The following is a 12,860-nucleotide window of genomic DNA, read 5'->3' as shown; positions in this document are numbered from 1 at the left end:
CCTTTCATTACCTCTCATCGGATTCAACGTCAGAACTTGCACATCACTATGACAACTGAGTAAGTGATCCAGTTAAAAGTTAGAGCAGGGTTTGAAATGTAATTCTGTGCTATCATGTGCAAGTCAAATTACTCAAATACAATCAAGCTCCTTGTAATTTATTCGGAGATAAAACCTGAGTTTAACAAGATAGCAAGTACCACTGGATGTGTACAAAAAAACCCCCAAATTTACATGCTTGGCTAACTTACAATAGCTATCAAAGAAGTCACGGTTAAACACGTGGTCAACAGTCTAATGAGTGTGCAAGGCTGCAACAGATGAACTGGACAACTGAGCTCAGGTTAGCAGAAACATCTGCTCAACATGTAAATCCAACTGCAATGTACAGAAGCACTGTCAACTCAAACACGGGAGGCACGTGATCTAGAAATATTTCTAATACGCGATATAAAATTGGACAAAAGACAAGCTATTGTATTTTGAAGATGTTGATACTGCTCACTTCTACTGTTTGCATCATTTGGTTTCTGTCCTTCTTTGTCCGTTAGCACTGGGGGTTGGTCTATTTTTTTCTAATTTGGGTTCCTCACTTTGAGACTGCCTGTTAAGCAAACAAGTCTCAAGGTTGTATAACTTATACATTCATTGATAATAAATGCACCTTGAATATTTGAATCTTTTTCCAGCCACTACTGTCTTTCTACAAGTACTCTTTTGTGGAATATAGACAGGTAGCTTTTTCAATTAACATAATGCCAATAGCATGCATCTTATACAACACCTTCGATGGAATGAAACATTCCAAAATGCTGAATGGGACAATATCAAACTAAAGTTGACAAGAAGGGTCCAGACTATCTGTCAAAAAGCTTTGACAATGGACGAGTAGTGATAGGGGCAAGAGCCAGGTGAAATCATGTGGTCTTGGAGGTTGGCAGGTCACCAGGAATCAGTGTGACTCAAGACTGTGCATTGTTTGCCAGAGAATGCAGTCAGTGGCTCAAACCAAAAACAGTGATTGCAACCTACCTGCCTAATGTTCACTTTGGAGGAACTATTTGCTCACCTTGTATTGGACGTTGGAGGATGTGATGTTAATTAGTTGAGACAACTTTCAGCAAGAGCGAATTAGGCATCATGGCAGTACACATAGATCATGGCATGGTTCTTCAATTACTTTCCTAATGGTATCATGTAACTGAAAAACAGGAGGGAAATCATGGACAGAGTTTTGAAAACTGAGGCTCTAATGGAGCAGGAAGGGAAATCTTTGGAGGCCATTTGTTGCACATGACCAAGTAGAACAGAATGGATACATGAGACATTTAGCCATCACAAACCAATGCTTCTTCAATGTATTGTTTACATTGTTCTGTTAGCTCTTGCTTCAATCATAGTTTCCTGGAAAGTCTCTCTTCTTTGTACTTCTCTTTTCCAGGCTATGCATCCCAATTTATCGCATCTTTAAAGTCAAAATGCTTACAAATCTATGAAAAATTTTCTGCCATTTCACCCTCTATTTGAAAAGTAACATTGATTACTAGTGACTAGTGTTTTAGCTAAATAAACATCAGTGCAACAGTCAAGACACAGAAGATTCTACACGTGTTGGAAATCTTGAGCAACACACAAAATGCTGGAGGAACTCAAAAGGTCATGTAGCATCAATAGGGGAAATAAACAGTCTGTGATCCTTCATCAGAGCTTCTGGTTTCTGCCCACTTCCTTTTGTCCTGATGAAGTGTTTTGGCCCAAAAGATTGACTGTTTATTCTTCTGCATAGTTTCTCCAGCATTTTATGTGCGTTGCTCAAAATTTCCAGCACTTGAAAATCTAGTTTCTTTGAGAAATACAAGATTTTATTCACACAGAAACATCTTCTGGAGAGCGGGTCTGAGAGCATCACATCCTTCTGAGACAGTATTTTATAATTTTTAAAATATAAATAACTATGATTTCAATGGCTAAAATTATCTATTTAACGTTAATATTTTCAATATGGTAAGGCAACTTTGCAGAAATGCACATTTGCAATGTTAGTGCATCCCAACTAGAACTGCTTTGAATATTCAGTACTGGTGTCTCTTCTAAGCACAAATTACAGACAACCAAAACATATCCCTTTTGGAACAGTGTTGACGGATGGCTCTCTGAATACGCAACTAACCAGAATATTAATTGACAGAAGAGACCTGATCTGAACTACTGTGCAGGTTTATTTGTGAATATATACAGCAGCTCTTCTGCTTAGGAACACGTGATGCCTTCAAACTGCGTTATGACTGTCCAATCAATCAGAAAGAGAAAGAAAAAAATTCTGTTGTTGTCAAATCATTTTGCTATTTGAAAATAGATACATAATGCACCCAAGACAATGAATCTGTTGATTAATCAGGGAGTCAAAGTTTATGGGGATAAAGCAAGAGAATGAGGTTGAGAAGGATAATAATCATCCATAGTGGAACAGCCAACAGACTCCATAGGATGAATGGCCGAACTCTGCTCCTAGTTCTTATGCTCTTATAAATCCCCTATTGTAATGTCAACATGTTATATGTTACTCTAACCAGAAAAGTCTGGTTCCTTGATTCAGACTGAGTAAGCCTGATGTAGATAGATGCCCAAGTTTATTATAACTGTTTTATATAATGGGCAAGTTCTTGTTTTGTGGTCATACAGCACAAGACACAAAAATACAGACGCAGATACACACATAGCAGTGACTTGAAAACAAACCAAAACCACAGAGACTGAGTACAGGAATTTAAACTGTACAACAAATAGCCAAGTTCTAAGTTGGAAAAAGTTTGTTCCATCCTTTATTACAAAACTAATAAAGACAGACGATCTTATAGTGATAAAAAAGTAAAACTAAATTAGTGATATAGTGAAGAGTAATTAGTGTTCAAATTAGCATAATTAAGCAGTTAACAAAAAAAATAATTGCTGGCTGCCTCTAACTCTCAACTAAAACTAAACTAAGACAAAACATGAATATGTAACTATACTCATTTGCTTCTATCACAGCCCAATCCACGTGACAAATTACCCATAATAAACATGCAACACAAAATACAATACAGACAGAAAAGAGACACATGGCTCCTGCAACATGAATACAACAAAGGAGCATCAGAGAGGTAGTGTTCATAGACCTTCAGAAATCTGATGGCAGAGTGGGAGAAGCTGCTTCTGATTCAACCAATGTGGATTTCAGGCTCTTGTATCTCCTTCTTAATCCCAGTAATGAGAAGAAGCAATGTCCCAGATGGACAAGATCCTCAATGACAGATGGTGCCTTCTTGAGGCATTGCCTTTTAAAAAATATCGATGGTGGAGAGGCTTGTGCCTGTGTAGGAACTGGTTGAGTCTTGTGATCCTGTGTGCTATAGGCTCCATACCAGGTCATGATACAACCAGTCAGAATGGTCTCCACTGCAAATCTACAGAAATCTGAAAGAATTTTTGGTGATATACTTCTTTTTCCACAGCTGTACCACCAATGCGTTGGGCGCAGGATAGACCCTCCAAGGTGGTGGCACCCAGGAATTTGAGATTGCTCATCCTTTCCAATGCTGAATTGCTGCATGTTTTCGCAACTTTCCTTCCAGAAGCCCACAATTAATTGCTTGGTCTTGCTGACATTGGGTATGAGGTTGCTACTGCGACATGACAACATCAGCCAAAGTCAAATTTATTGGCATAAGCACAAGTATGCACTTATGAAAAGTAAAACCTACCAACAGTAGTATCTCAGGTTCATACCATCATACAGGTAGCATTCACAAAATAGTAAACAAATTATACATGTCTTTTACAAGAAAATACTATTAGAACGAAGTGGTCATAGTGTTGCTAAAATGCAGTGATGAGGGTTTTGTTGGCTGGTTCAGGAAACAAATGGTTGAAAGGAAGTACTGTGGCTGTTCTTGTGGGACCTCAGGCTACCCAATAGCAGATGGTGGCCATGCACATTGCATCAGGAGCTGATTACTCAAGCTAGCTGTCCCATTTAACAAAATCAAGACTAACTTGTCTGTGATGTCAATGCCACATTTCTACTTACCTTCAGTAAACATTCACTCCCCTGGATGTCAAAGCTATCTACCACTGCCATCAATATTCAAAAGACTGCTTCCACAAGTTTTTGAGGAAAGTAATTCCAAAGATTCAAGATCCTCTGCTAAAAACGACGATTCTCAGTTCGGGACAAACAAGTTGCATTTTACAATTGTGACCCTCTTAGTTCTGGATTGCCCTTCAAGAAACATCCTCTCTACCATCAAGACCCCTCAGGATCTTCTTCATAGGATTGCTAGGATGCCAGCGGATATTTCAAAGCGCTGTGTTTTTTGTTATACACATTCTTTATACTATGTGAACAAAATAATTCTTTAATGCATGCAAATATCCATGTTGAATTTTAAAACAAGTAGCCAGAAATTTGAATTAAATGTGATCATGGAAATATTGTTTTTAAAAGAGACAGCTAATTTCAATTCAAAGGATATAACCACATGCTTTGTAGAACATAGTCACAAGGTTTTATAAAAATTCTTGATTTCCAAATTCTCCTGCCAATACTTTGCATTGCTGCCAAAATCTGCACTTCATTTTAAATAGACAAAACAATATGTCACGTAGTATCTAAAGTGCAGGAAGGTAGCCAGTGAACAAGCAGCCAAGACATGTGCAGAAACCTACAACCAACAATCATTCCGCAGCCGCTGTGGGGCAACCCTCATGTGCAGCAGGCAAGTGGGTGTGTTATTAAAGCCCTGATATGCAGTAGGGGAAACTACCAATGTTCAACCATCTTAACAGGAGAATTAGATCCAGAGTTCAGCTTTTGTTTAACATTTCTTTTAATGAGCCCTAGCAGTAAACACTTGAAGAAATAGAAGTATCTTGATTGTATGACAAAGCCTCTTCTTGAAGGACCCTTCCACCAATGGATAGCTCCTTGATATCCTGCGAAAAGTACCTTACGTTGCAGTCCTTCTCACCTGATAGCAGTATTCATATTTCTACCGTCATCCCTGTAAACCTTTGTATTAATTTTCTCCTGCATTTCAACCTTCTTGTTAACATTATACAAAGACTAGTACTCTGGAGTTCTGGGTATGCCGAAAGATCTGTGCAATGCAGAAAGCTTGTGCTGCAATTGCCTAGACAACCACCTTCAGCTGCTTATCAATGCGCTTCCCCCCATCAAAAGCGGGGGCGTTTACTGATGATTAACTATTTCAGTTCTATTATTTCTCTGATAATTAAGCTATTCATGTCAACATGCATGAACATGAACTGCAAGTGGCAAGTAGCATTTATGCTACATAGGAAAAATATTAAATGCTGGAAGAGGTTTAGAGAACCACGTTAGTGGCTTACGACAATAACAGCATCCTATATCTGCTGTAGATTAGAAACTGCGTGGATGCAGTAAGGGCATTTCACTTGTGGGAGAAGAACTAGGGGTCAGTGCTCAAATGCAAGGCATTGTTCATTATTTATTTATTGAAATAAAGTCCGGAATAGGCTCTTCCTCCCCTTCCAATCCACATCACCCAGCAACCCCTGATTTAACCCTAGCCTAATCATGAGACAATTCACAATGACCAATTCTCCATTAACTGGTACATCTTTGGACTGTAGGAGGAAACCCATATATTCCATGGTGAGGACTGTGGTGGCCCATGAGAGAGAAAAAAAAATCTCACCTCATTCTCAAGGACCACAAGTCTTTGAAAGTCTTTCTCAATGGCCAGTAAGAGTTTGGGCATTTTTCAGGCAGAGGTAAGCTAATTCTTGAGAAGCAATGGTGTATTGAAGTTGCAATCATCTCTCCCCCTTTTTTTTTACTGGCCATCTCCCCTGTATTCTTCAGTCCAGATGAACAGTTTCGGCCTGAAATGACAGTTGTCCATGTCCCTTGGTAATGTTACCTGATTCACTGAACTCCTCCAGCAGATGGATTCTTTCTGCTTCAGATTCCAGCACCTGCAGTTTCTCGTATCTCCAGAATATAGCACTTATCCACTGACAGCTGTCATGTGTAACACCAAGCAGAGCTACCGGATGGATGATGCTAATGAGAGAGATAACGGAAGACAATGGAGAAACATTCAAAATGTTAATGAGAGAAGAGAGAGAGAGATTAACAAGAAAGGAACACAATTCAGATATTGACAGACCGCTTGCTTTGAACCTGAACTGTTTGAAGTTTGTTGGACAAGTGATACCCCAGCAGGGGGATAAAAAGAGCAGGTTTGCTAAGGTACGAGACGCCATGAGACCCTGGAAAGAGCAGTGTGCCCCCACAAGTTGGTGGAAGTTTGGAGGACCAGTTCGCAGAAATCGGTCAGAGGCCCGCAGGATGTAAAGGTACGATTGGTGGGAACCTACGGTGCGTGTCCGCCCTTGCCTGGGTGCTGGGTTCACCGCGGAAGAACGATCGTATCCGGAACAGAGGGGTCACAGTTGGTGACCACAGCGGGATCAGAAGACATCAAAAGGTCTGCCCGAAACCAACTGCATCTCTCTCTCTCCCCCCCCCCCAACGGTACAACAGCGATTACTTCGAACTGCACTAAACTGCAGTAAACTGAACTGAACTCTGCTTCACTGATCATTTTACCCCTAGACTACGATAGAGTTTGGTTGATTCCTATTACCCTATTTCTGTGTATATGTGTGTATTATCATTGCTAACCTGTTACATTCATATCCTTACGATTAGTGTACTATATTACTTATTTCTTTAATGAAACTTTATTAGTTCATAGTAATCACAGACTCCAACGAGTGTTCCATTTCTGCTGGTTTGGCAACACAGTTACGGGGTACGTAACACAGCCAAAAGCCATAATTTAAGTTTTGGATACAGAACTTAAAAAGTATTTTGACTTCCAAAATCTTGCATTAGAACCATGTGAAAATCATTAAAATCTTTGTTTTTCTCTCCTGTTACTTTGTTCAACTGAATGTTCAACCAATTCTTAGTAACAATATCATCCTAATTATACTTCTTTTTTTAGTTTGGAGTATAGTTATTTAATTACCAAGTCAGACAACCTGACATTGTCATGTGCACAATAGGATACAACAACTTCATAACACTGATCTAGTAACAATTTCACATATGCAATTAGACAAGCTGGGGGAAAAAACTCTAAATGTTTTAACTTTAATAGTTATAAAGCAAGGAAATGAGTGCTCAGATACTGTTGACCTAGTGCGTCTTACAAAGTAAAGAAAGCTCAGCAAAACGTGTGTTTTCCAAGGAGGCTGAAGACAGCTGGCCTTTTGCACATCCATGCTAACATCACTCTACAGATGTAAAGACAGAGCACCCTGACAAGCTGCATCAATGCTTAGTACTGCAGTGGACAGGAAGGCTCTCCATTGGGTAGTCAAAACTGGCCAACGCATCAGCCTGTCCATCATCAAGGACATATATACAGAAAGGCACTGGAGCCCACCCACCCTGCTCATGGACTGTTTGTCACACTCCTATCATGGAGAAGGCTACATAGCATCCATGCCAGGACCACCAGAAACAAAAACAGTTATCTTCCCCAAGCAGTAAGGCTGATCAACACCTCCACCCCTACTTTATTATTTCATGTCAGCCACCTTATGTATAACCTAGCATCACTTTATGTACATGCAATGTACATAAGCTATCTTATGTATTTATTTTGTTTTATTGTTCTTTATCTTGTTTTTGTTGCGCTACATCAGATCCGGAGTAACAATCATTTTATTCTCCTTTATACTTGCATAGAGGGAAGGATATTAAACAAGCTTGAGTACCTTTTACTGAGAAAATCAGCTCACCAAGCAGTTATGAGAAAGTTACAGTCCATTTAAAATATGAGACTTCTTTGATCTGTCATACAGCAAAATGGCAAGTCAGTGTGTTCTCGATGTGACTTTGATAAGCATTCATTATAGCAGAAGCTCAGAACAGTACAAATCCTTCTTGAAATGCTGTTTATGGGCCCAGCCCAGATAAAACCCACATACCCTTTGAGTTCAATACCATGATTAATACCAGCAACGACAAACAGTTATGATTTTAAAACTGTGATCGGCATCTCCTTGGAACCACACTAGCACAGTCCAAAGCCACTGGCACAAGATGAAAGCACGCTCCTTATTAAGTACAGCAAAAAATGGAGTTATCTTGTACCATTATTCACTCAGATCAAACATTGGCTTTATGGTGCATCATATATGACAATTCTCTATCAACATGAATGACATCTGTAGATTGCCCCATGACAAAGAAACTAAAAACCATGAAGTATAAAACAAATTACTGTTGGAATGTGTCTTGCTTTCCGCAGCCCTAAACAGTTACTGTCAAAAAAAAAAAGTTGCATCCAACGAATTTGATAGACTTCATTAAAAAAAAAGTTAGTCATACAATGGTATACCTCGATTTTCAGGAAATCTTTGAAATTCTTCACAATGTAATCTTACAAAATTGTTAGAAAGATTGAATTGAATTGACTTTATTACTTACATCCTTCATATACATGAGTAAAAATCTTTGCATTACGTCTCCATCTAAACATGCAATGTGCAATTATAGTAATTTATAATAAATGTTATGTACAACAGGAGTCAATATAACATAGAAATACAGTTGTTTCAGCATGAATTAATCAGTCTGATGGCCTGGTGAAAGAAGCTGTCCTCGAACCCGTTGGTGCTGACTTTAATGCTGCGTTACCGTTTCCCAGATAGCTGGAACAGTTTGTGGTTAGGGTGACTCGGGTCCCCGATGATCCTTTGGGCCCTTTTAACACACCTGTCTTTGTAAGTATCCTGAATAGTGGGAAGTTCACATCCACAGATGAGCTGGGCTGTCTGCACCACTCTCTGCAGAGTCCTGCGATTGAGGGAAGTACTGTTCCCATACCAGGCAGTGATGCAGCCAGTCAGGATGCTCCCAATTGTGCCCCTATAGAAAGTTTTTAGAATCTGGGGGGCCATCCCAAACTTCTTCAACCATCTGAGGTGAAAGAGGTGCTGTTGTGCCTTTTTCACCACACAGCCAGTATGTACAGACCACGTGAGATCCTCGGTGATGTTTATGCCGAGGAACTTAAAGCTGTTCACCCTCTCAACCCCAGATCCATTGATGTCTATAAGGGTTAGCCTGCCTCCACTCCTCCTATAGTTCACAACCAGCTCCTTTGTTTTTGCGACATTGAGGGAGAGGTAGTTTTCTTGACACCACTGTGTCAGGGTGACGACTTCTTCATTGTAAGCTGCCTCAATATTACGTGAGATCAGGCCAATCAGTGTAGCACCATCAGCAAATTTAAATAGCAGATTGGAGCTGTGGGTGGTGACACAGTCATGGGTATACAAAGAGTAAGGAGGGGGGGCTTAGTACACAGTCCTGAGGGGCACCTGTGTTTGAGGGTCAGGGTGCAGAGGTGAGGGAGCCCACTCTTACCACCTGCTGGCGGTCTGACAGGAAGTCCAGGATCCAGCTACACAAGGCAGGGTGAAGGCAGAGGTCTCTGAGCTTCTTGTTGAGCCAGGAGGGAATTATGGTGCTGAATGCTGGACTGTAGCCCAAGAACAGCATTTATGAAAAGAAATTTACTACTGCACTTTGGATGAGGTTTTCTTTTCGTCTCTACCCTAAAATTCAGCATATTGGCAAAATACGTCACCGTCTAATGCTTACTACATGATAGCACAAAAACCATGACCCTAACCAGTGGCCCCCAATGAGAGACAAACTCAGTGCCAGCGTCAAACAAATTTGCGTCATCGGCGTAATAATTTTTTTCCTCCAAATCTTTCTCTGAACAATGTTTTCATCTCACCTCTCACAAGCTTCCCACTGGAGTGGAGCTGAACTACAGGACTAATGGTGAACTAACAAGTCAGTTTCACCACCACAGAGCCAAGAACTTACTGCCTTCCTAGAGTCAAACTATGGTCTGAAGAGACACAGGGAAACCACACTAAGGCACTTTGTTCACTGAAGCATAAGGGAGAAGATGAATCTTACACTGAAGATCTACAAAAGTCCTCGACCAACCTGCTCACTGGGCTTGAAAAATTACAGATCCATAGCCAGTCTCTGGAAAATGTGAACAACTTCCCATATCTCAGGAGTAACCCCTCAGTGATCGTATCTGGCAGGTGACAGGTAGGGTGGGGTGGGGAGAGAAAGTTTTAATTTTGAATCCACTTTTTAAACTTGACTGGAGACTAAGCAATGATCCCAACTTGGATTTGGACAGAAAATCTTTGCAGTAGATCGGAACTTGATTATTTTGTGTTCTTTCCCTGTTGTGATGCAGGAACATGTTCATGAATGTATTTAGAAGTCATTTTTATTGTGAACTTCTGCTTAAAACTTGGAAGTTGGATGTTAAAATTTTTGTATTGAAGGTATGTTTGGGGAGACGTGAATGTGGTACCTGGATGACCTGACCTATCCAGCAGAAGAGTTGGCATTGCTTTATCATGATGGAGATGCTCCTCATGTTGGCCTCCTCCAGTACACTGTATTAGTGTGTCTATTCTTCCATCTCATCCTCAAAATCTTTTGCAAAGATCTTTAGTGCTATTGTTCCAGGGCTTTCAGGAGTCTACTGTAGGTGGCCCATGACTCAGCTCCATACAGTAATGTAGGAAAAACAACTGCTCTATAGACCAAAAGTTTTGTTTGGACTTGCAGGTCATGGTCTTCAAAGATTCTTTTCCTTAATCTTGCATAGGCTTCACTAGCCCTACTCAGGCAGTTATTGATCTCTGAGTCAATATATGCTTTTGACAAGAAAATGCTGCCAAGGTATAGAAAGAGGTCTACATTTTCAAGAGCAATATCATCAACTTTTATGGAGGGCTGAATGGACATTTACAAAATGGAGAAGATAACAGCACCTGTTAATCATAAGTTGGATTAATTTGATTCATACTGGGAAAAATGGTTTAACTATATAACACCTCATAGGCCTGATTTTATTCTCACAAGTCAATGAATATGTTGTAAAAAATAAGATCACTCCCTACTTTGTACATAGTTTTCTTCTTTCATTTGTTCTTTCTTTCCTCTCCTTTCTATAAGTGTATACCTCAGATAAATATTATGCAGAGATTTGTGACAAATATGATATTTATGTACAGTATCTGAAATACATCATGGAAATGTTTGTTTGATGATGAACTTCAATAAAAAAAATAAATTGCAAAAAAAAAGAAAACAAGACCCAAGGCCTTATATGCCTTACAAAGGCATTCAGGACACAACAGAGGTCTCCTTCAGAGTGTGCTGCAATGGTGTGGTCATCTGCTTGCTGGAGCTGCATGATGATAAGTGGGGGTGCTAACCAGGCTCTTGGCCTTGAATCGGTTGAGGTTGAAAGCTCATCATCCATTCTATACACGATTGGGATGGCCTTGGTCAAATGATGGAGCCCTGTTCGACTCCTGCCTTAGCAGTGAAAGATTCAGATTTAACATCACTATTGCTGAATACTGTGGCTGAGATGCCGTCTTGCAGTAGCTTCAGTATTCATAAGTACTTGTCTGGGCAGCTATGTCTTGATAGTATACAGCAGAGAGTGTGACGGTCTACTGTATCAAATGCCTTTGTCACATCTATGACAGCCAAGTGCAAGGTGTGCCTTTGCGACAGCATTTTTCATGTAATTGGCATGCTATGAAGATCATATCTGCAATAACTCCGGATGGGCAGAAACCACACCATGATTCAGGGAGTGCTTCTTCAGATAGTGGAAGGAGTCAGCCGACAGGGATACGTGCAATCACCTTGCCTGTTGCTGACAAGAGGGAGATGCTGAAATTATGGAGGACACATTTCGCTTTTACAAAAAAAGACCCTCGCTTTAAACTTGTTTACCCTGAGAAAGACTACAATGACCATGGAACCTTGCGTGGGCAGGTGTGTGCGCATGTGCGTCGTGCCCAAATTGCAGAGCAACACAGACACACCAGCGCACAAGTATAAATGCTCACAACGCACGGAGGCCACTTGCGTAGGTTACGGCGTCATGTTGACGCACAAGTATAAATCAGCCTTAAATGTGACTCAATGCTGGGAAGGACCTTTCTTGTGATGGACTGGATTGTATCCACAACACGACACGAGAAGTTCATCTAGGCCACCTGGCCTTAGGTGGGGAACCTCATCAACTAGATTTCCAACCAGTACTCACTTTGCAGAGGTAGGTAGATACTTGTGGAATGCAATACTGACTCTTGTTTTGAAAACACAATAGCCAATCACAGGGGTTCCCAATTTGGGGTCCACAGAACCCTTGGCATAAAAAAAGTTGGTAACCCCAGGCCTATCAGGATACTAATGAAAGTTTGACACTGGGATTCTGTACCCCCCGAAGTGAACTGGAAATAAAGGAATTGTCACATTTTGCTGGTGCCACTGTCTGTCCAAATGCAAACTGGAACACAATGAAGATCTCAGACAAACAGTGAATGTCATAGTCAGTTCAAGTCCAACTGGGTTACTGCCCAAAATGGCCAAGCCAAGAGAGTAAAAATCCCTATATTGGGTGCAAATTTTCAGTCTTATTTAGAGTCACAGGAAAAATGCATGGACCATGTGATACTATTAATACTTATGAAAATTTCAAAGATTTCAATCAATTTTGTGCACACAGTAACTACAGCTGAGCTTTATGCTGGATGGTTATTATCCAAATAGAAATTTGAAAAAGTGTTTTGCTCTCGGTCTCCCTACTCACTTCCATAAACAATCTTAAAATAGAATCAAAGCTCTTGGTTACATTCAAAATATTCACAGTTCTAGCTTGCATCCAGAATTTAATTCTTCCTTAACTCCC

General features: G+C 40.3%; 1 protein-coding gene across 3 annotated transcripts in view; it reads right to left on the bottom strand.

Moving 5' to 3' along the window:
• kank1a (KN motif and ankyrin repeat domains 1a) overlaps window positions 1-12,860 on the bottom strand; it is a 278,049-nt gene that overhangs the window by 135,848 nt on the left and 129,341 nt on the right. Inside the window, exon 1 of one of the 3 annotated variants that reach the window (XM_072281741.1) lies at window positions 1,070-1,137. The exons of the other annotated variants lie outside the window; for them this stretch is intronic. The gene's annotated coding sequence lies outside the window, so the exon portion shown is untranslated. Of the gene's footprint in view, window positions 1-1,069; window positions 1,138-12,860 lie in introns of those variants that run through there. 3 annotated transcript variants of the gene reach the window in all.

Source organism: Mobula birostris, chromosome 17, assembly GCF_030028105.1.
Source record: "Mobula birostris isolate sMobBir1 chromosome 17, sMobBir1.hap1, whole genome shotgun sequence".
Taxonomy (NCBI): Eukaryota; Metazoa; Chordata; class Chondrichthyes; order Myliobatiformes; family Myliobatidae; genus Mobula; species Mobula birostris.
This window is presented reverse-complemented; position numbering and strand designations above follow the sequence as displayed.